Source organism: Pistacia vera, unplaced genomic scaffold (assembly GCF_008641045.1).
Source record: "Pistacia vera cultivar Batoury unplaced genomic scaffold, PisVer_v2 Contig43, whole genome shotgun sequence".
NCBI lineage: Eukaryota > Viridiplantae > Streptophyta > Magnoliopsida > Sapindales > Anacardiaceae > Pistacia > Pistacia vera.
In genome coordinates this window covers 345,086-367,575 of record NW_022196257.1, presented here as the reverse complement: position 1 = coordinate 367,575, position 22,490 = coordinate 345,086, and the positions used below count along the sequence as shown (strand labels likewise).

Here is a 22,490-nt window from a genome sequence, read left to right as displayed (position 1 = left end):
CAGTGAACTACACTAAGGAGCGTCCAACAAGCCCAGGTCGCTGAGATAAAGATTGTCAGTGGGCGAGTTGTGGGTGTTTGCTTGACAAGGATGCGCGCGAGGTCGCGCTAGACCGTTTTCGTACGAGTCTTTGGCGAGCTCGTCCCATCCAGGTCGGAGGACCAAAGTCTCCATGTGAACGTGTTTCCAAGGCTCGTTCCTCGACCTTAAAACTAGGGGCTTCTGTTGTGCACGGAAATAAGAGCTGACGTGAAGGAGTCACGTCAGAGTAACCTGCCCCTTCAGGACAATGTCGCACCGTCAGACCGCGAATAAACATGGAGCTTACACGCGTCCATCTCTCTGCAGCAAGTCAGTGCAAAGTCAGCTGGAAAAAGGGAAACGGACGTGAATGATGACGTGCTGACAATCACACCAACCCATAGATTTAATGATGATACACGCTTCCATTCGAGATAAAATGAAGAAAACCTCACCATTAAGGGGGTTGGTTCATTCATTACCCAGAGATAATCTCTCTCTTGTAAAAAGTAAGAACAAGATTCTTTATTAACTCTCTTGTACGTCGTCCGCTTAGCGACCTGACCCACACAACATCATACAAAATCGTGGACGTGGTTTGCTACCTTAGCATCCGAACCACTAAATAAAAGTCCCTTTTCATTGTTTCTGTGGACAGGCATCCATTGTCCCGAACATAAAATTCATAAAACAGTGTCACTCACGTGACAATTGGGTTGGTGCGCAAATCGAGCATCAACATATTAAATCTTTATTTAAATTTGGATATCTTGGTGTGTACTATTCCTCACCTCCCCAGGGTTTGGTGTACTAAGACATCCCAAGCTATGAAATAACACCTTTTATCTCCCTCACATTTGGAAAACAGTCCCTCGCCCCTGCTGTGCTGTTCATTTATGGTCAAAAGAAATTGACACACCCAAAGCTGTCAATCACAAACTTAAGCCTCTTTGCCTCACCGCCATTTGTGTCACCCAATGATCAAAGGATTCATCACATGTGGCACAATCGATATTACGATCTAACAAAAATCGGGTTGGAAAAACGATAACACGCCTCATTAAGACCAATAAACATTAAATTTTTGCCGACAAGTGACTGTATGTTAATTACACCGGACACCCAAAGGGGCAATCGCAAAACCCATAAAACCTGCGTATGTTTAAGCCTTAGCTAGATTCTCGGATTATCTATCTTTTAGTCTAGTCATTATCTTTTTTTGGTTCCGGGTATGAAGTTTTAACAATCTTTTATTACTCAACATATGAAGAAACCAATATGAAAGATGATCATAAGTTATGTAATATGAGTACTTTAACTTACATAATAATCTTTTTGTTATCTAATTTTATCTTTAATCACCTTTTTAATGTCATACCAATTACTCTTTGAAATAATTTTTTAATCTCTTATTAATTAATTATTTGAATAATGTATAATAAACATTCTATTGTGATATTTTATTGCAATAAATCTTATTAATCATAAAAATTCTAATCATAACTTTTAATATCTATTTTCGTATATACTGCTACAACACACTCTTTAATATCCATTTATCCATTTGTATTATTCTACTGCTACAAACCAAAACAAGTTGAAATTCTATCTACTATATTATAAGTTATTTATCTTAATCATCTTTGCTATCATTTTATTAAATAAATGGCAGATGCGCCACTTAAATTTCAGAAAATATCTGTTCACAATCTGCCGTAAAAGAGGGCAAATGTGTAATTTCGGTCTTCTGACCATCATCTCTAATTAAATTTTCAAAAATGGAAATTTGCAGTGATCATAAAATATACAGTCATTCTTTCCCTCCATTCTTTACCATTTCTATTCAGTAAACCACAGTTTGTACATCTCTTTGTTCATCATAAAGGAAAAATAAAAACAAAATTAAAAACTTACAAAATAAAAAAATAATAATAAGAGTCAAAATTCACATCTCTCTAGGGAATTAACAAAGCCCCGGCTGCCAAAACTGTCACCACTCACCAGGCTTTCCCTTTTAACTTATGCTGCATAATCAACCCCAGCTCCACCTTACACGTGTCTCCCTCACAGCGCCACATCCTCCAACCTTCTCTTCTTCACGGCACCACTGGTTTGCAGGTGAAACCACCGGCTCAAACCCGTGTCACTCCAGCCCCAACCCAATATCTTACAAGAACAACCTGAACGGCTCGCTCATTCGGCTTGGCGCCACACTCCGGCTCGCTCGGAGAGAAGCGAAGCCGTTTCAGCTGTCTCCACAGACACCATGCTCTCCGCTCTCCTTGCTTTCATTCTCGACAACGGCCAACTCGGACTGGTGACTCAGAGACGACTCGTGACTCGTGGACCGGTTCATTTCATCTGCGTAAAATTTAGTCTCCGGGCACCGCGCTGGTTCATCAACCGATTTGTTAAACTCAATCTTCTGAGCTTTCGGCTTAACTACTCGCTTAACCCGGCACCGAGTCTTAACCCGCTCAACTGACGCCGCGGAGTTCTCGTCTTTCGAAACATGGCGAATATCGTACGCCTTGAGAGGTGGGCCCTGGCCGATCGCCGCAGCTTCAGAATTAATTGGCGTAATCGAAGCCCCCTTGAGCACGGCCTCAACAGCCGCCTGGCAGAGCTGCCAACTACCCGACCATAACAAACCGACCGACCCGTATATCGGGTTCACTATTCTCCCACAAGCCTCGTATAACAAGGACCTGAAAATCGCTGCAATGAAGAAGAAATAAAAGACTGTCAGTTATTTACGAAAATGCCATTAACAGAACATTAAAACTTAACTTAAAGAAAGGGGTAAAAAAACACTAACCAGGACGCAGATGTTCAGGGCCAGCGTTAATGAGGTTCATGAGCCCAGCACGGCCGTAAAACTTGGCGAGAAAGACAGTGGCGTTGGCTTGAGACTCGGGGGATTTGATCCATTGCAGACAAGGTCGTATACTGCAATTCTCACTACAGCCTTTGCGAAGAACGCGACATCCATTACAGCTCATACGCATTTTCAAAGAAGTATAACAAGTAGAAAGATTATTATTAAGTGTTGTTCTTTTGAAGCTATAGAAGAAGAAGAAGAAGAGAGAGGATGATGATGCTTTTGTTGAATAGAAGAGATGAATGAAGTGGTGGTATTTAAGAGAAAGAGAGTTAAGGATGAAAGCCGCTGGGTTTTCCAGGTTACTCTGCGGACGCAGTTGTTTTTATCTCCACAACACTGGTTTCCACATTCAAGGAGGTTAGGGCTTGTACCACTTTTGAGCTTATTAAAATACGGACTTCAATATTCACTCTCGGTCGGAACGCGTGCGTCTCACTCCCCAACCCTGGATGCTGATTTCATGTTCTTATTGGAAGCGTACGTTAGTTACTGTTTCATTGCGTGACAACAAAGAAGTCACAGAAACTCTTGCTCTGAAACCGATGAAACGAGTTTGGCACTTTCCCGTTCGAAATTACCCTCGCTTAGTTTACTAAATCGCAGGACTAACATTTCAGAATCCGAAGGAATACAAGGGTAAAATAGGGATCTGGAAATTTCTGACAGGTGGAGAAAAAGGTTGAGAATGCCATGCAAGTGGGTCCAAAAATTGGGAAAGGAATTGAAGAGCGCGTGGCATGCACGTTCAGGTGTCAGAGTGCGGTCGAATCGCCACATATTGGGGGAAGCGAAGGGCCCACCAAAGGGGGAGGTCCCAGTTTTCTTAAACGAAAAATTATAAAAAATAAAGCTCCGGGTTTTCGGGAAGTCATGGTGTCAATTAGTTCAAAACCGCCTTCAGACAAAACCAGTGACCGGTTTCCGGTTTTGATATTTGGGACTGTGGGCGCAGTACAAGACTGTTAGCCAGCGGTTTTGGATGCCCTTTGTAATTTCATGCTTATCGTTTAAGACATGAGACTCAACTTGGATTAGCAGTCTAGATTATAGATTAAGCTTTCTTAAGTACTAGATTACAACATCTAATCAGTTGGCCATTACCAAGGTAGTTTTACGGATATTTCTTTACTTTTTTCACTATAATTTATTTTTTTAATGCAAATTGTCTTTCCGTCTACAGAACGTCCTATAAATTCAATATTTCACATACGTTACAAATATAGTAAATAATCACAAAATTATTGAATGTTCTATAAATTTAATATTCTACATAAAACATAAATATGATAAATAATTTCAATATAGTTTAAACCTAAAAAGTAAGGCTCCGTTTGTTATACTCTTGGGAATACTATTAGAAATACTATTATTAATATTCCCATCAAGTTAAACAGTAAAATTGACTTATTTTTAAAATATTATTTTATATTATTTAATTTCTTTTAAATCCCTCTAAATTTCTTAATTTACTAAACACCCCTAAATATTTTATTTAGAAATTACAAAAATACCCCAGCAACCCTCCAACGATGGTGGCTGGCTGTTCGTATTTAATAGGTGGGTTGGGGTGTTTTTGTTAACTTTTAATATTTTATTATAGAGGTATTTAGTAAACAAACAAACATAAAGGGTGTTTTTGTTAATTTTCAATTCCTACATCGTAATACCCGTCCAATTTAACTTTTTTCAAAATATTATTCTAAAAAGTATCAAAATAATGAACCAAACGAACCTAAATGAAAGGAGCAAACTTTTTTTTACCATCAGGGTAGACCAATCCTTTGGGGTTAGTTTAGGAGTATTTTGTTGATGGTTGAATTTTGAAACACTTTTAACAATTTATTATTCTTTTATGATAGTATTTAATCAAAATTAAAATAACATTTTATGTATTGATACAACAAAAAAGGGACAATAATAAATGGTTAATTAATTAGTGTAATCTAATGCTTATTAGTTATTACATAAGGATTGTTTAATGAGTAGACGGCTGCGAAGAATTTGGAAGTTAACAAGTCCACTTGATGCAGCGTCACATAAATTTTATTTTTTTATTATTATTTTCAAAAAAATATTTTTTTAAATAATATCAAAGGAAATATCCTATTAATTTTGTTAATAGTTGGCGTAAAATTAATAATAAAATTCAGTAGTGGAATTACTTCTTTTGGGTGTTTAGGATACATGAACTTGCTCCATTTGTAATATTAAAATGATTTAATTTCATATAATATAATGCCCAACTTGTATAGTGTGAAACTCCTATTCCTAGATCTTGTTAAATTATATCTTGCTTCAATGTTGTTTCTTTATGGCGTCTCTTGTCTTTATACCACGCTTAAAATATTATAAATATTTGGTCAAATACCTATTGGCAATGGCACTAGCAAAAATACTACGGACACCGAATGTTGATATCGAAATTTTGCACTGATCTATGTGATATCTGACTCGAACATACCACGTAGGACACAACACATATATTCAATAAATAAACGTCTGTCTAATAATTATGGACGCCCGTCCACATCTTATGAACGACCGTCATCACGAATGGACGAGAGTCCAGAAAATATCAATGGACTCTCGTCCATATATTATAGACGGGAGTCCCTTTAATATGGACGTGCCACGTAGGACACAACACAGATATTTAGTAAATAAATAGTCCTCCAACAATTATAGACGTCCGTCCACATCTTATGGACAATCGTCATCACGAATAGACAAGAGTCCATAAAATATCAACGGACTCTCGTCCATAATATATGGAAAGGAGTCCCTTTACTATGGACGGTTGTCCACATTATATGGATGACCGTCCATAGAATTTTAAAGCACAAAGTATGAACGTCAGTACATCTCAAATAAATTTTTTTTTTTAATTTACAATTTCTTTTTCATATACAATGGACGACCATCAAAATGAGATGGACTGGCATCCATACTCAAATAATTTTTTTTTAATCAACAATTTTTTTTTCATTTATAAAAAAAAAAAAAATGCAAAGCAAGAGAGAAATGAAACCTAATTTTTAAAACCTATTTTGGGAGGCCTAAATTTTTAAACATTTTAATTGAAAATTTTCAAGAAATTTTTTTATTAAACTAGAATTTGGTATGGACGGTCGTCCATCTTACACAGACGTCCATATAAGATGGATGTCCGTCCATTATTTGCTTTTAAACTTTTCTAGACGGGCATCCATCTTATATGGATACTCGTCCATAGTAAATTGATACCCATCCATATTATATTCACGGGAGCCCATTGATATTGTCGTGGACTATCGTCTATTCGTGATGAACGGTCGCCCATAACATATAGATGACCGTCCATGTAAGATAGACGACCGTCTATTCACTGAATCAGTATTTTCCATCCAATATGGCCACGTCTTAGTGGATGTTACATCGTTCGGTAAAAAAATTCAGTGCACGAATTCGATGTCCGAAGCATTATTGGTGGCACTAGACAGGTTACACGTTTAGCTCTTTATAAAATTTAGGCTTATTAGAGTTTTTTTTTTTTTTTTTTAATATATAAATAAATAAAAAAAAGACATTTTATTTATTGTGCAAATAATAATAATTATATTAATGAATTTGTTACAGTTAATCAATTTTTGTCCTTTTTAAAGTACAGTACTACGTTTCAATATATTTTCATTTTCATGTAAAATATCATTTTAGTCCAATGATAATTAATTTAATAGTACTTAATTATAGTCCTTACAAAATTTAATTAAGGAGGTCCTTACTTAAAAATTATTCGATTATATATATAGTTGAATCAGTAATCTTAATTTTTCAAAATATGAAATTTAGGTAAATTTACATGTTGTACAAATTATAAATATGTTTTTATTAATATGTAAATAATATATTATGCTACTAAATTATAAAATATTTGATAATCTAGTATTTACAAGTATAATTTAACAATGTTATTAAAATACAGATCATACCCAGATAATACTAAACTTAATAATTTAACATAGTTTTATTATTTTTATTAATCGGTTAAGTACTTAATTCATATAATTTTTTTTTATTATTTTTGTATTTTAAATCAAAACTTTGATATTTTAAAAATTAATATCATTAAAGATAACTATGAAGTAGACGAGTTGTTAGATAGAGACTATTAAGTAGGCCATGAGTTTGAGTTTCTCCTTGATTGGTTATTGGAACTCATATCTAATCGATAATTTTAGTATTTCAAGAGATTAGTTGAAGTATACATAAATTAGTGTAAAAAAAAAAAAAAAAAACAAACTATGAAGGAAAATTTCACTTCATTAAATGTAGTTGATTAGTCCAGCTGGTATCTTCCTACTTGAAATAGTTAGCGAATAGAGTTTAGCTCTTTGTATACGGATGCATTAGCTTGCACCCTTTGATTTTGCAATACTAAAACAAAACCTGTCTAGTGTTACAGGCGGGGGATTTTACACTAAAAAAGGCTAACCTCAGAGCGATCCGTCTTTCGATGTCTTACTTATCAAGCGCCCATGTAAGAACGTCCACGTGTAATTGTGAGTCCACATGAGAGTAAGGTGGATAGATAAGCGGGGGCCTCCACCTGTGACAGGGGTATCACAAGATTGGATGGGGGGAGAATGTTACGAATCCCACATCAGAAACGTATTAGGGAGGTCCTGGGCTTATAAATAGGGGGAGTCCCTACCCCTAATAGGTTGACCTTTTGAGTATGAAACTCCTAACCCGTGACAAGTGGTATCAGAGCAGACCCAATCCGTTTTTCGATGTCTCAGCTAAGTGCCCACACAGGGACGTCTACGTGTGATTATGGGTCTACACAAGAGTAAGGTGGATGGGTAGGCAGGGGGCTCCACCTGTGACGGGGGTGTCACAAGATTGGCTGGAAGGAGAATGTAACGAATCTCACATTAAAAACGTATTAGAGAGGTTCTAAGCTTATAAATGGAGAGAGTTCTTCTACCTAATAAGTTAGCTTTTTTAGTGTGAAACTCTCAACCGTGGCACTAATCATGCTCCAATATTTTATTCCTTTTCTGATCTCATTTCTTTTTACAAAAATTATTTTTTTAATTTAATTTTCTTTGAGCACGTATAAGGACAAAACAAAGGGCTAGAAAGTTCTGAAGCTTGAAGAGGAAGGAGGGACAGGTGGAGTGGAAGGAGAAGGAAGCGGCATGCAAGAGCGTCCAAAAAAATTCATGCAAAATATGGAGGCAGCGCGTGGCGGCTACGTTCAGATGTCAGTGTGGAATCTAATTGCCACATAATAACATGGGATACGCCACCTCCTCAATAGCTCCAGGTTTTTAGGAATACCTTTTGCAGGCCACTGATACCGCCCTTCTCTCTTTCTTTCTAAAACCTACGGCTGCGTTGCTGGTTTTCTTTTCTTTTAGCCCGCCCCCAAAGCTGTACTATTTTTTATTTTTGTACTACCTTCGGCTTTACCACCTATTCGCCAATACAGTGATGCACTCACTAACAAACAATGTACTACTTAATTGTGGACTGTCGGTTTTGTTTCATTTGATCTTAGCACAATTATACAACTAATCAATCTATACAAATATTTTATATAAAAATAATCAGTACATAATAATAAAAAATTTTAATCTTAATTTAAGACAATTACATATAAGAATATACTCCACGTTATAATCAATTATAATTTTTCTATTTTTGATCTTAAGAAAGTTACTCCATGTAATAATAATTATATATATATTTTACCAAAAAAAAAATTATTATATTATATTAAATATTTAAGATGAAATAAAATATTTATTTAAAATTATTTTAGACAATAATTTATATTTTAGAATTGTTACCACTTTTTTAACTTGTGGATATGTATTAGCATGGATACCTTTTTGTTGAAACCAAAACATTTCTAGCTTTTCAAACATGTTTAGAGCTTATTGACACGAAACTTTTGAAAATTATGTACTATTATCCTCAGGATTAATTCATTTCTCTTATTGTCTAATTGCAGCAATAACTACTAAAATAATGAATTGAAATCCTAGCACATACTACTAAAACATGAATTATAAATAAGAAATCAAAATAATAATTTTTGTAACTATACCTCTATTTATAAGTTATAACCTCCTTATAGTAATAAATTAGTTTGATTCGATCATTATGACTATAAAGATGTTTTACTGTATAATTAATACTTATCACGTATAACAAATTAGTTTATATAAATTTGTTCTTCAATTTTACTCATTCATCGTTGGACTCTCCACAACCTCCTCTACAAAAACTCATACATTTATTTGCTGACCTCATTTATCATTTTCGACAATCTCCAACAGTCATTAACAGTATTAGTTTAAGGGTAGAAATTTGGAAAGATTGAAATAAATGCAATAAGAAGCATCAACTTGAGATTTTGCTAAACCTTATGTGGGAATATGTGGTTTACTCATATTCAAATTATTATAAAATAACCATGTAATATATCTTGAATTAAAGCTACCACAAAATGGATGACTTAGATTAGGTGTTGAAAAAATATAATTTATATAGATATTGAGAAATGAAATAATGTAATAATTCAATGAGAAGCAATTATTGACTTATGTCTCATTATTTAAATATAAATTTATGATAAATTAGTAACGAAGAAGTGACTTGAGAACCTTTTATTATTATTATTATTTTGTTTGACGGTTTACAAAACCGTATTATTTTTGGCGGTGCATTAAACATGGGCGGCTTACCAAAGATTTGGAAAGCCAATAACCTATCACATGGTGATTCACAGATATCTAACTTGAACTTTCCTCAATTGAGCATCGCATCCTTGCACATGAAATTAAATTATAATTATTATAATATTATTAATCCTTAATCATGATTGTTTGTCATCTAATACAATCAAGTTGATTTTGTTATATAAATATATTTACAAAAATCAATAACATTCCTCGATGGTTGCAATTATTTAATGTTTGTTTGTCAATAGGTTCATCCCCCCAGGATGATTATTCTTATTCTTAAGCTAATTGGATTTAAATGGCCCACAAAATTGGTTGGTTACAGAATCTAATGACCTCGAGCTTAGGGTTGACATTAATTACCTTAATTGGCTACTGGATTCATCTCAACTTGCCCTCGGTTTTTCAATTAAATTAATTATTAAAGTGCGCTAATTAAGTGCTGAATGTTTTTTAGGTACGCTATCGTTTTGAAGAAAGTCAAAATTCTAGTTGTTTGCGATGTACTGTACACAGTATTAGACTTCTGCCAACAACTCTTGTAATGATACATTTTTTTTTTTAACAAAAAGATGTTTGAACTAATTTATATATACTTCGATTAATATTTTGAGATTAAAAAAATATCAATCGGATAAAAATTTTAGTGATTACCATTATTAACAATCGATGAAAGACTTGAACTTATGACCTTCTGAGTAATTCACTCAAGAATTTCTATCGACCTACTCGATCAATCATAGATAATTAAAATGCATTTGTCTTTTGTATCATTTGTTTTAGGTAGGATAGCATTCAATTCAATATTGCCAATATATGCAATTAAAAATCAACCCTGGTTTATCAAATAGCTTCTTTGAGGTTTTGGTTTAATTTCTCACACAGAACAAATATAAAAATTCATCTTCACGTCTCATATTTCAACAATTATCTCACATCTCCCCTATTGTTCTCAGGCCAAGGAAAAGAATGACAAAAATATAATATTATATCCACGACTTAGCTTTATCAACGTTCAAAAGATGAAAATAATAGGTTTATCTCTTTTTAATTTCCTATTTTATACCGTTCAATGAACATGATCCATATACTCTTTGGAACATGAGAGTGGTACTATTGAGTATTGAACAAGTCTGAGGGTGACGAGTTTTAACAGTGCTAGTGATGTTTTATCGCTTGCTACCTTTGTCCGATGAGATTTTTATGTTAACATTCTTGATTTTGAGCATTACTTTAATCATTTTTCGGGAATTATTTTAGTTGAAAATTTACATGTTGATCTAATGATACTTTACATTCTCGATAATATTTATACGATCTTTAATATCTTAAAGATTAGTTAAGATGCAACGATAAATTAGCTCAAAGAAATTATTTTTGGTTAAGTTTTACTTTTCTCGCTTGGGAATAGGAAGAATTTAAGGCTTTTGAACCACCCCACGATGCCACAACAACCCAGTCAAATAAATAAATAAGGTGACATATTGGAAATAAAAACACAGATGAAAAGTGAAGAGGAGACATCGCTTTGGTGGAATGTCAGTCTCTCAGCCACATATATAGGCCACGCAATGTGGAAAAAGCGACACCGTATGCTTCCCGGTTTCGAGGAAGTCATTCATTTTCTTTGTTTCACACTTAAAACAAAAACCACTCGCTGGTTTTAATGCGGTCTATGGGCGCCTTAAACTGAGGGCTCTCTAACTTATATTACATGTGAATCCTAGGTTAGGACAACTATCTACTCTAGTCTCTTTCTCGTCTCAATTAATGATTTTAATATAATATTTTTGTTCATTTAAATCAGCTATTCCATCTTGTTTTCCATAAATTGGCTTTGAACAATCCCCCTTTTTGTGTATTATTTATTTGCATAAAATTTAAAGTAAGATTGTTAAAACACGTAAGTTGGAAGGTGAGAAATTGATATTAGAGTAAACCACTCTTTCCCATCCAAGGTTTGCCTTAATGCCATTTTTTTTACCTAAAATTAATATTTCGTTATTATCTAAAACTGATTTTGACAACAAAAATTCTCTCTGTCATCATCATTTGAACTTACAGTCTCTTCTTTATAAAATCCTCTCACTCTAACACTTGATTTCTTATTGATTGTCGGTCACCACAAATTTATGATTTTTTGTTCTTAGATGATTTTGCGACTGATTTCGACAGAATTTATTCAATTAGTCATCACTATTTGATTTATTGATCTCTACTCTACAAAAACCTTCTTACCCTGACCCCTGATAACTCATCGAAGGCCAACTAAAAAAGTGAAATATATTTTAAATATTAACAAAATATAAAATATGAACATTGAGTGGAAAAGTGTCATTAAGGCAAACCTTGAGTGGGAAAAAGTCGTTTGCTCTTGATATTATTTATAATATTATATATAATATTATAATATAAAGAGATGTCATGTAGAAAATAGGTGGGGGGCGCTGGGAATTTGGAGGACAAGGACTTCCAACTTGTAAACCTCCCATTGTTTTGCACTTCTAATGTTTATCTTTTTATCTTTATAATTTATTATAGTATAATGGTTTGACTGGTGGGCTGGCCTACCCAGGTGTGCATTTCCAACTTTTCGTAATTAAAAATCAAAATGTGCTTTGGATGAGACAGAATAAAGTTAGGTACCTTAGGATAAGTGCACTCCTCAGTCATCTATAACCACATCATCAACTATTTTATATTTTATTATTTACAAAGTAACTTTGATTCATATTTTCAAGTTTATCCTCATTTTCTTTTAATAAAAATATCTGGGGTTTAGTTAAATCAATCCTCACTTTATATTTAATTTCTTCCAGATGCAATACAGCAATAGAAAGAAGATTTAATGGCATTACTCAGAATTGGCACTTTTTTGACAATTTTTTTTTTTTGGTAGATTAGGTATCCAAACCCCACATTAGAGTCCGTTTAATCCTCAAGGTCACGGAATACATTACAAGCTCAATGGACCAAGATAATTACACTAATGTAATATATATCTCTCTTGCGACTCGAAAACAAGACCTTTTGGGTATAGCTAACCCCGATGACTAAAAAGTTTGTCATTCGACCATAAGGGGAGAGGTACTTTTTTGATAATTTTATCTTTATCTTTAGATGAGTTTAACTATATCAATTTGAATATTTAATTTTAATTTATAATGTTAAAATCATTAGTTTAAGAATAGTGTGAAAAAAAAGATAATTACCTTTAACTTCAATTGATGCATAATTATTAATTAAATATAACTACAAATATCAAATTACTCTACCATAAATTTAATTAATTGCCAACGGAAAACAGAAGTTAAAACTAATACTTCACTCTTCACCCACATGTTAAAAAAATGCACTTTTTTACCTTGATATTTTCAAAAAGTGACAATTAAACCCAAAAAAATTTAAGGCTGCATTTGCTACTATTTTTTAATAGGATTTCTAAAATCCTGTTCTAAATACATTTTAGGATAGGATTTTGAGAATGTGTTTGGTACGTTATTACAAAGCATTTTCTGAAAATTTTAGATTATTTTTTAACCCCCTAAACATCCCCCACAATAAAAGTTTATAAATTAATAAAAACACCCCCACCCACCCAGTCGACTACCAGCAGTCGGCCACCACTGCCAAACGATGGCCGTCAGTTACCGGAATGGTGCACGACCGTGGATCTGGCTGTCGTTGATGGTTAGATTTCTAGCTGTCATCAACAGAAAAAGCAAGATCGATGCATGACCAGCCAGATCCAGCCGGTCATGCGTCGTTCCAGCGGTGGTAGTGGCTACAGGTGGGTGATAGTGGCTTGGGTGAGTAGGGATGTTTTTGTTAATTTATAAACTTTTATTATTAAAGGTAATTGCTAAATTTTTTGAGTTAAATAGAATAAGATTGGATTTTAAATTGAATAGTCAATATTAAAACAAACACATTTTTCATTGGATTGAATATAATAGTAGAATATAATAGAGTATGAAAAGTGTACAAAACACAGCCAATTTGATTATATTTGTCAAACTTTTTTATTAACTGATTGATGGCATAATATAATTACTTTTAATAAAAAATATTACTTTTAAAAAAAAAATTATGTTATGATATGATCTATCAACATATAAATTAGTAAATACTAAATAATCACTCCAATCTTTTTAAACAAGAATCACTTGTATGAAAACTATTTACTAAGAATGGGTTGGGTAGGGCTTTCAAGCATAAAATGGGTTTGGACAAGTATGTGGCCAGATAAGTTTGGGTCAAGAGCAGGCCTGAACATATATTGTAGGCCCATAGTAATGGACTTCTAGGCCCATGGGCCGATCCAGACTTGATAATTTAGGATAGTTGGACTTTGATCCACTTAAATTAGGGGTGTCCGGTTCCGAGTACCCTGCACTTTTTGAAGGAACCGGAATTGGAACCGACGGTTCCTTGAAATTTGGAACCAGAACCGGAACCGACGGTTTCGGTTCCTAGGTACCCAGAACCAGAACCTGTAACAACGGTTCCGGTTTTGGTTATGGGTACCCTGTAAAATTACATGACCCCCCAAAAGTTTTTAAAATGGCAAAAAAACCCTTAAAAACTTACAAATACCCCTTACCTGGCACTTGTTAACAAAAATAAAATTATAAATTATAAATTCAAAATTCAGAATTCAAAATTACAAACTCCATTACTTTGTAAAGGAAGATTCTCAAAAGTTAAACCAACTTACTTTAAATGTTATGAAATATAAATATAAATGTATTCACATTACTTTTTCTACAAAAGTTTTTATTAACCCCCCTAATATTTAATTTGATTTTATATTAATCTCGGTTCCTGGTTTCTGGTTCCGGTTCCAAAAATTTGGAATCGGAAGCTACCCATTGACGATTGGTTCTGGGTAAGAACTGGAACCAAACCCAGGGTACCTGCCGGTTCCGGTTCCAACCGGTTCTTTTGAATACCCCTAACTTAAATGATTAGAGTTGAGCTATTGGCACCCTACTAATCAACTAAAATAATTTTAAAATATATATTTTTTTCTTATTGCACCCCATAAATTCTTACAAATAATCCCAAGAACATAATATATTTAAATAACACAAAAATTATATAGATTACAATAGCTACCAATACTTTGAATAAAAAAACAACAATAAATTCATATGTGAAGCAATTAAAAACTTCCAATTTTATATTGTTTGTAATTTGATATATCATATTGCAAATCTTCTTCCTCCATTAAACTATCTTTTTATACTAAGAACAATTTGAATAGAATAAAAAAATATTAGGGTTTATGAGATAATAGTATATCCTATTGCAAATCTTCTTCTTCCATCAAACTATCTTTTTTTTCTGAGAACAATTTAAATAGCATAATAGAATTAGGGTTTATGAGATAATAGCGGCGTGTTAAAAGTATTTATAAATGATATAAATTTAAAGTTAATTTTAATAAATTAATATAATAAAACCTCTCTATAGCCATAATGTTGGGACTAACTAATTTTATTACTATAAAGAGGTTATAACTTAATGGAGGTGTATTTACAAAAATTATAGTTTTGATTTCTTATTTTATAATTCATGTTTTAGTAGTACAGTATTATGATTTCAATTCATATTTTAGTAATATTAGAATTTCAATACAGCTTTTCAATTGCCTACTTTTAAAACGGATAAAAGATCATTTCTTAGAACCAACAAAAATAAGTGTCATTAATGGAATTGTAAATACAGTTGATACATAGTCGATTGATGTGAAGCCACAGACAATTGTCAATGGTTTTAAGTGCTGTAAAATAAGGACTACTAATGTCAATGAATTGTAAATTACAAATAAAGTGGATGAGGAGAATAAAAGAGTTATTATAGAATTGATTGATCAGATTTAACAAATTCACTACACTAATCGAATGGATATTTACGTCTTCTTCGATTATCCAAATGAGCAACAAATCATTTATACTTTAACCAAAGGAGAAATCATTGTTGCAATTAGACAAGAAGAGAAAGGAAATAATCTTAAGGATAATAGTACGGAAATACAAAAAGTCTTGTGCCATGAAGCTCTAAACATGCTTGAGAAACTAAAAATATTTTAGCTTCAATAAGAAGGTATCCATGCTAACAGGCTATTACGTACTCGTAAGGTAAAAGATGTGATAACAACTCTCTAAACTATAAATCATTGTCCCAAACAATTTTAAATAAATATTTTATTTCATTTTAAACCTTTAATTTTACATAACATATATTTTTTTGTAATATACAGATAATTATTACTATGTAGAGGCAACTTTCCTTAAGGCGGAAATTAGAAAAATTATAACTTATTACAATGTAGAGTTTATTCTTATTTATAACTATCCCAAATTGGGACTAGAATTTTTTATGATTATGTAGAGTTTATTCCTATATAGAGTATCGCTAGAGAGATGTTTTACTGTATATGGATAAATTTATTGTTATAAAATAATAGTGAATTTTAATGATTTTGTAAAATTATAAGAGTGAATTAAATTTAATTATGACAAAATTAAGGATCTAAAAGAAACATGCACAAACCTTGCAAAGCAAAACGACGACATGTCGTTTTACCCACATTAGTCTGTTGTTTGCTGCATGGCGATTCCACGAAAGCTTATAAATTCAAAGTTTCTCATAAGTTTCAACTATTCTTATAATTAATCAATCAGGTTTATTTTTATCTCTTCTGCAACCCTTTTCTTCTTCTTCTTGATAAAAGATTTAAAGAAGATGAATAAGAAGAAGAAGTAGAAGAAGAAAAGAGTTGCAGAAGAGAGGATCAGAGAAACGAAAGAAGAGAGCTTCCAAGAAACAGGTTTTCCGTATTGATTTTTCATATTTCAGTTCGTATTAAGCAGGCATGCATCATGCATTCTGTTTTTTCAAATAAGATATTATAGTTTATAATTAGCGTGAGATATGCGTTCTCTTGATTTAATTCATTAATGGCTTCTTATATAGAATAGAATCTTGTATTAGTTAATTAATTGTTAATGTTAATGTTAATCTGGGCATTTCTTNTCTAGTTTCTCCTTTGCCATTTTATCAACTTTTAATATATGAAATTCTATCAAAACATGACTATCCAAGATTTTTGTTTTTTATCGTTTCCTGACAAATCTTTTTTTTTTTTTTTGTTTTGTTTTTGTTAAGCAAACCCTAAAGATAAGGAGTAATATTATTGGAAAAAAAAAAAAAAAATGAAGACAACAAAATAGGGATGGTCTAATGATAAAAGAGTGAAAAAAAGTTTCATGAATTTTTCGAGTCCCCCCAAGCACTAATAAGAGTGACCACTAAGGTTTTTACCGAGTCCTCAGCTAGGGGATTAGTTAAGATACATGCAAGCTGACCCAAACACTCTCGATCACAAAAAAAAAAAAAAAAAAAATTCAAACCCTTAACAATCGTGAAGAAGTATATTATGACTTTCCATCCAATGCCAAGCCTTTTTGTAATAATAATTTTGGATTTGGACGGGATCCCATCCCATGAATAATGAGTATAAAGTAGTTTTGATAATTAAACTTTATGGGATTATGAAACACTAAGGGTCTGTTTGAGAGTTTTTTTTTTCTACTGGTTTTGAGGAGTTTTTAATTAGATTGGTTTTGAGGTGTTTTAAAACTATTATTTACCAGGTTTTTTATTCATTGGTTTTGATTGGCTCAAAAACCTCCCAGAACTAGTGTAGTGTATTTTTGAGGGGTTTATAAAACACTCCAAATCGGGGTGTTTTGATTGGTTTTAAAATTTTATTCCACAAATGCCCTATCCACTATAAAATTACCCCAATTATATCAAAAAAAATAAAAATTTGTTAGGAAGTAATGAAATCTGACCATTGATTGTAGATGACGTGTTAGGGAGTTAGTTTTATTTTTGTTACAGTGCACATGCAGTGCGCATATATATATAAAACACTTTACGCATGTATCATTGAAAAATCATCATCAATAATACAGATCTGAATTTTCTCTCTCTTTTGCTCAGTTTTTCCTGCGTTTTCTGTTAGTGTTCTAAGTTGGTATCAGAGCCATTGACAAATGTCATGAATGGCTGATATCTCTCAAAATCCTTCACCTTTTCACAAAACAGATAATAGTTCGAGCTCCAAACACACCTTTGATTCAAGTAATCCTGTCAATTCTGCTACAGTGTCATCTTCAACATTGCCTGTAATTTCACCGAAACTAACGAGAGACAATCACCGCTTCTGGAAATCACAGATTCTTTTTGCAGTAGGAGCTCACAACCTTGAAGGACATATCACTGGTTTAATATCATGTCCAGCTCCTTTCGTGAAAGCTTTATTAGACGGTACACAATTAGAGGTAATAAATAAACCTAATCCAGAATACTTGCTTTGGAAGAAAATTGACAAAATGTTAGTTAGCTGGCTGTTATCATCAATTTCATAATCTATGTTTGCCGTGATCCCTAAGTGTCAATTTGCTACTGATATTTGGCTGACATTAGAAAAAGAATTCTTGACTGAGTCTAGAGCTAAGACACTTCATGTGTTAAAAACCTCTTACAAACCACAAAGAAAGATGATATGAGTATACATGATTATTTCTTAAAAATGAAGAACTATGCAGAAAACTTGTCATCGAGTGGAGTTGTTATTACTGATGAAGAGCTATTAAACTATATTCTGGATGGATTGGATTCAGAGTATGATGCTGCCGTGGTTAATATAATAACTAGACTGGAATCTAAGGTTGATCCAATATCTGTTCAGGAAGCTCAAATTGTTTTACAAAAACTTGAACTTAGGTTGGAGAAATCACATTCTGTAATGAACACAATGATTCATAATGAGTTTCATAATAGTTCAGCTAATGTTGCTAGTGTTTCAGTGGAGAATGAGAACAAGAAAATGGAGCCTGATCAATCACCACATCTTTCTAGAAATCAATACAACACAATGACCTCAGCTATACCAGAATATACTAGATTTAATTCCTCATACTTACCTACTGGTCAGAATTTACCTGTCGTTGGTACATCTCAGCCTTAACCTTATTTTAGTAATCAATTTTCTGGAGGATATGTTGGTGGCCGAGGTAGAGGTTGTACAGGAGGTAGAAACAATTTTTTTTTGTCAAGTTTGTGGAAAAGCTGGACATCTTGCCTTACACTGCTATCATCGGTTTGATGTAAATTTTATTGGACATAATTCTTATGTCAGAGACAACTTTAATCCACCTGGTTTTATGAGATCATCTGCATCTTTAATAAACGGACTATACACTTCTGCTCCTTCTCCTCCTCCTCCTCATTACACACAAGACAGTTTCTCTGGACCATTACCATCATATCAACTTGGATACCACACTCAATTCTTGCCAAATGCTGGTCCACTTTCTACACCTACTGTAAATCAGCCAACAACTCATAATGCCAGTCAATCCAATCAAGTGTTCATGGCACAATCTCAATCTTCTAATCAAACACCTGCTGCTATCAATTATGTTGCTTCACCAATCTCTATTCAAGATGCAGCCTGGTATATGGATTCAGGAGCCACGGATCATGTTACTTCAGATTTTTCACAGCTTACAACAAACTCTCCCTACACCGGAAATGAACAACTCCAGGTTGGCAATGGTGAGTTGTTATCAATCTCTCATACTGGTTCTGGTACATTACTCTGCCCTGTTAAAACTTTGCACCTCAAACATATTTTATTTGTTCCTCATATCACAAAGAATTTACTTAGTGTATCCAAGCTCACTAGAGATAATGATGTTCTTGTGGAATTCTTTACTGATCATTGTGTGGTTAAGGACAAAATGTCACAGGTCATTCTTCTTCACGGGGTATTTAGAGCTGGACTTTATCGCATTCAAGTCCCAGTTCATTCACCGTATTCTTCATCTAGTGTAGTTTTGGATCCCCCAGTCTCCTTAAAGTCCATTGGCAACAGTCTTGTTCCCCATGTCAAAGTCTCTAATAAGAATGTTGATATCCTGTCTGCAACTCAAAAATTGTATTCCACTTTCAATAAGTGTACACCTTTGAATGTATCTGTCAATAATCAGTCTTGTATTGATCATGTTAATCCATCTAAATCTGCTTCAACTTCAGTTGTAACTGATACCTCTATTGGCAATAAATTGAATGCTTTTCCAACCTGCAAAACTGATTTTATGCTATGGCATAAACGTCTTGGTCATCCTAACATTTTAGTACTCACAAACATTCTTAAAACTCTAAAATTACCTCATCCTGCGAACCAGACATCAAATTTTCCAAGCCTGCTAGTATGGCAAACCACATCAGTCTACCTACCCCAAGTCTGGTTCTCATGCATCCAAACCACTTGAACTTATTCATTCAGATCTTTGGGGACCCTCACCAATCACCTCCCCTGAAGGCTTCAGATATTACATACAATTTTTGGATGACCACACTAGATTTACTTGGATCTTTCCTTTAAAGAACAAATCTGACACTTACACCATTTTTACTCAGTTCCACAAACTAGTAGAAAAACAATTTAATGCCTCTGTCAAATGTGTCCAAACTGATTGGGGAGGGGAGTATAGGAGTTTGGTCTCTTATTTTAAGGATCATGGCATACTCTTTAGGCATCCTTGTCCTCATACCCATCAACAAAATAGGAGAGTAGAGAGGAAGCATCATCAGATTGTGGAACAAGGTTTAACTCTTCTTACACAAGCTGGTATGCCACTAAAGTATTGGTGATTTACGTTTCAAACCTCAATTTATCTTACAAATAGACTTCCGTCCCCTATCCTTGATAATCTCTGTCCTTTCCAAAAACTCTTTCATACTATTCCAAACTATTCTGCTCTCAAGATTTTCGGTTGTGTAGTCTATCCATTTCTTCGACCCTCCAGTGCTCATAAGTTTAATTTCCATACTGTTAAATGTACGTTTGTTGGGTATAGTCTTCAACATAAAGGTTATTAGTATTTAGATCTTTCTGGTCGAGTTTATACATGTCAAAGTGTTCGTTTTGATGAGTCTGACTTCCCATTTCATACTTCCTCCAACTCTGCTTCAACATCTACAACCGCGTCATCTGAATCTTTGCCATCTAAATCCTTGCCAGTTGTTCCTGTCTCTTTTTCTTGGTCTATTCTCACTTCAGTACCTTTAACCAATGTGTCTAGTAATGTTAGTCCTACTACATGTGATCAGTCAGAATTTCCAGCAAGATCTCATGTTTGTCCCACTACACATGCTCATTCCAACTCTCTAGGCTTATTTCCAAGTAACCCGTTTTAGTCATCTTCACAATTGTCTCCTCCGCTAACTTCTTCCAAACAAATTAGTACTTCCTCTACAGATCCTTTTCCGCATTCAGACTTTGTTCTGTCTCCTATAACACTTTCTTCTAATGAGTCATTGACAGGCTTTTCGCAAGTGTACGAAATCGTGCAAGTAATAAAGCTCGAGTAAACGAGTGTCGAATCCCATGAGAACTACTTACTAAGTACCAAACTAGTATATCGTATTGCTATTTGATGCAACATAATTTTAAGAATGAATTTAATGAAAAAAAATATAAACTAAAAACTAAATAAAAGCAGAATTTTATAAATACTTTGGTAGAGAGATCAATATGACTAAACCTAGGGCACAGATTTCACACCAATTTAATCCTATGCATTGACAATTATTCCTAACCTAATTAAGCTTATTCTAAAGGCCAAACTCCTTAATATTCCACTAACTTTCTCTCGAACAATTAGCAAATTAACCCTTAAGCAACAACCCAAAATATCTCTAAGTTGAATTTAGAAGCTAAGAGATCATTAAGTTCTATGGAATTTACTAGAGCCTCACAGATCGCGGTAACATATCTCTAGCGTTCGCTCAATCTATGGTTTTATTACCTTAGACTAATCAGGTTTCATCTCTCGATCTCAACCCAACCCATAAAATCATTCAACTCTCGGCCCCTTAAGAATTGAAAGCATTATGCACAACAATAAAACTTAGAATTAAAATCTCAATAAGAATTAACAACAATTTAAGTCAACACATATTCATAAATTGGGCTACATCTTAGCCCTAGAAATAGATTTAGTTCATAAATACAGTAATGAAAACAACCATTATATTGAATAACATGAGTTCAAGAAAGAAAAATAGAAACACTTCTCTAATTTGTGAACGAGAATCACAAAAATTCTGATCTCCAAAGTAGTAGCCGTCATTTCTCCTCCTTCAAATCAAATCAAATCTTAAAACTAATTAAAAATCCTTATTTATAGTGCTAAGGTTTAGAGGTTACTTAGGAAAATAATTAAAATCCTTAACCCACTCAAATTCGGATTAGGAGAATGTAATAACCCAAACAAGCCCGAGACCCATCGCTGCGGCGATGAGAAACTATCGCTGCGATGATCGTTCTTTCTATCCCCAAAGTCCATGAACTTCAGAATTTGGTAAATTCATCAACACAAACATTTTATTTCTTTGAATAAGCTTTCCAACGCCACTAGAATCGTTGAATTCTGATTACCACAGCTCAAGTTATGATCAAAACATTGAAGCATGCTCATCTTGAAGGATTTCTAGATTTTACGTTGTAGTTTTAACATGTCACAACTTTCTCGTTTCAACTCCGATTCTTGCACCGTTTGTTCCTACTCATCACAAATTCCATCAAAATCATTCTTTTTCCTTCAAATATCGGTTTGAACCTGAAAATACTCAAAATACACCCGTGATCCCGTAAAAGGTATTTATGAAATAATAAATTCTAATTCCAACAATTAAACACCTTTTTCCACAAATAATCCAATTAAATCACTAATAAAATGTATACTTTCAAGCTCTTATCAGTCATATGA

The 22,490-nt window shown here is 33.5% G+C and overlaps 1 pseudogene; it reads right to left on the bottom strand.

Moving 5' to 3' along the window:
- Positions 1-2,153: 2,153 nt before the first annotated feature.
- LOC116143338 lies at positions 2,154-3,184 on the bottom strand (annotated as a pseudogene).
- Positions 3,185-22,490: the final 19,306 nt, after the last annotated feature.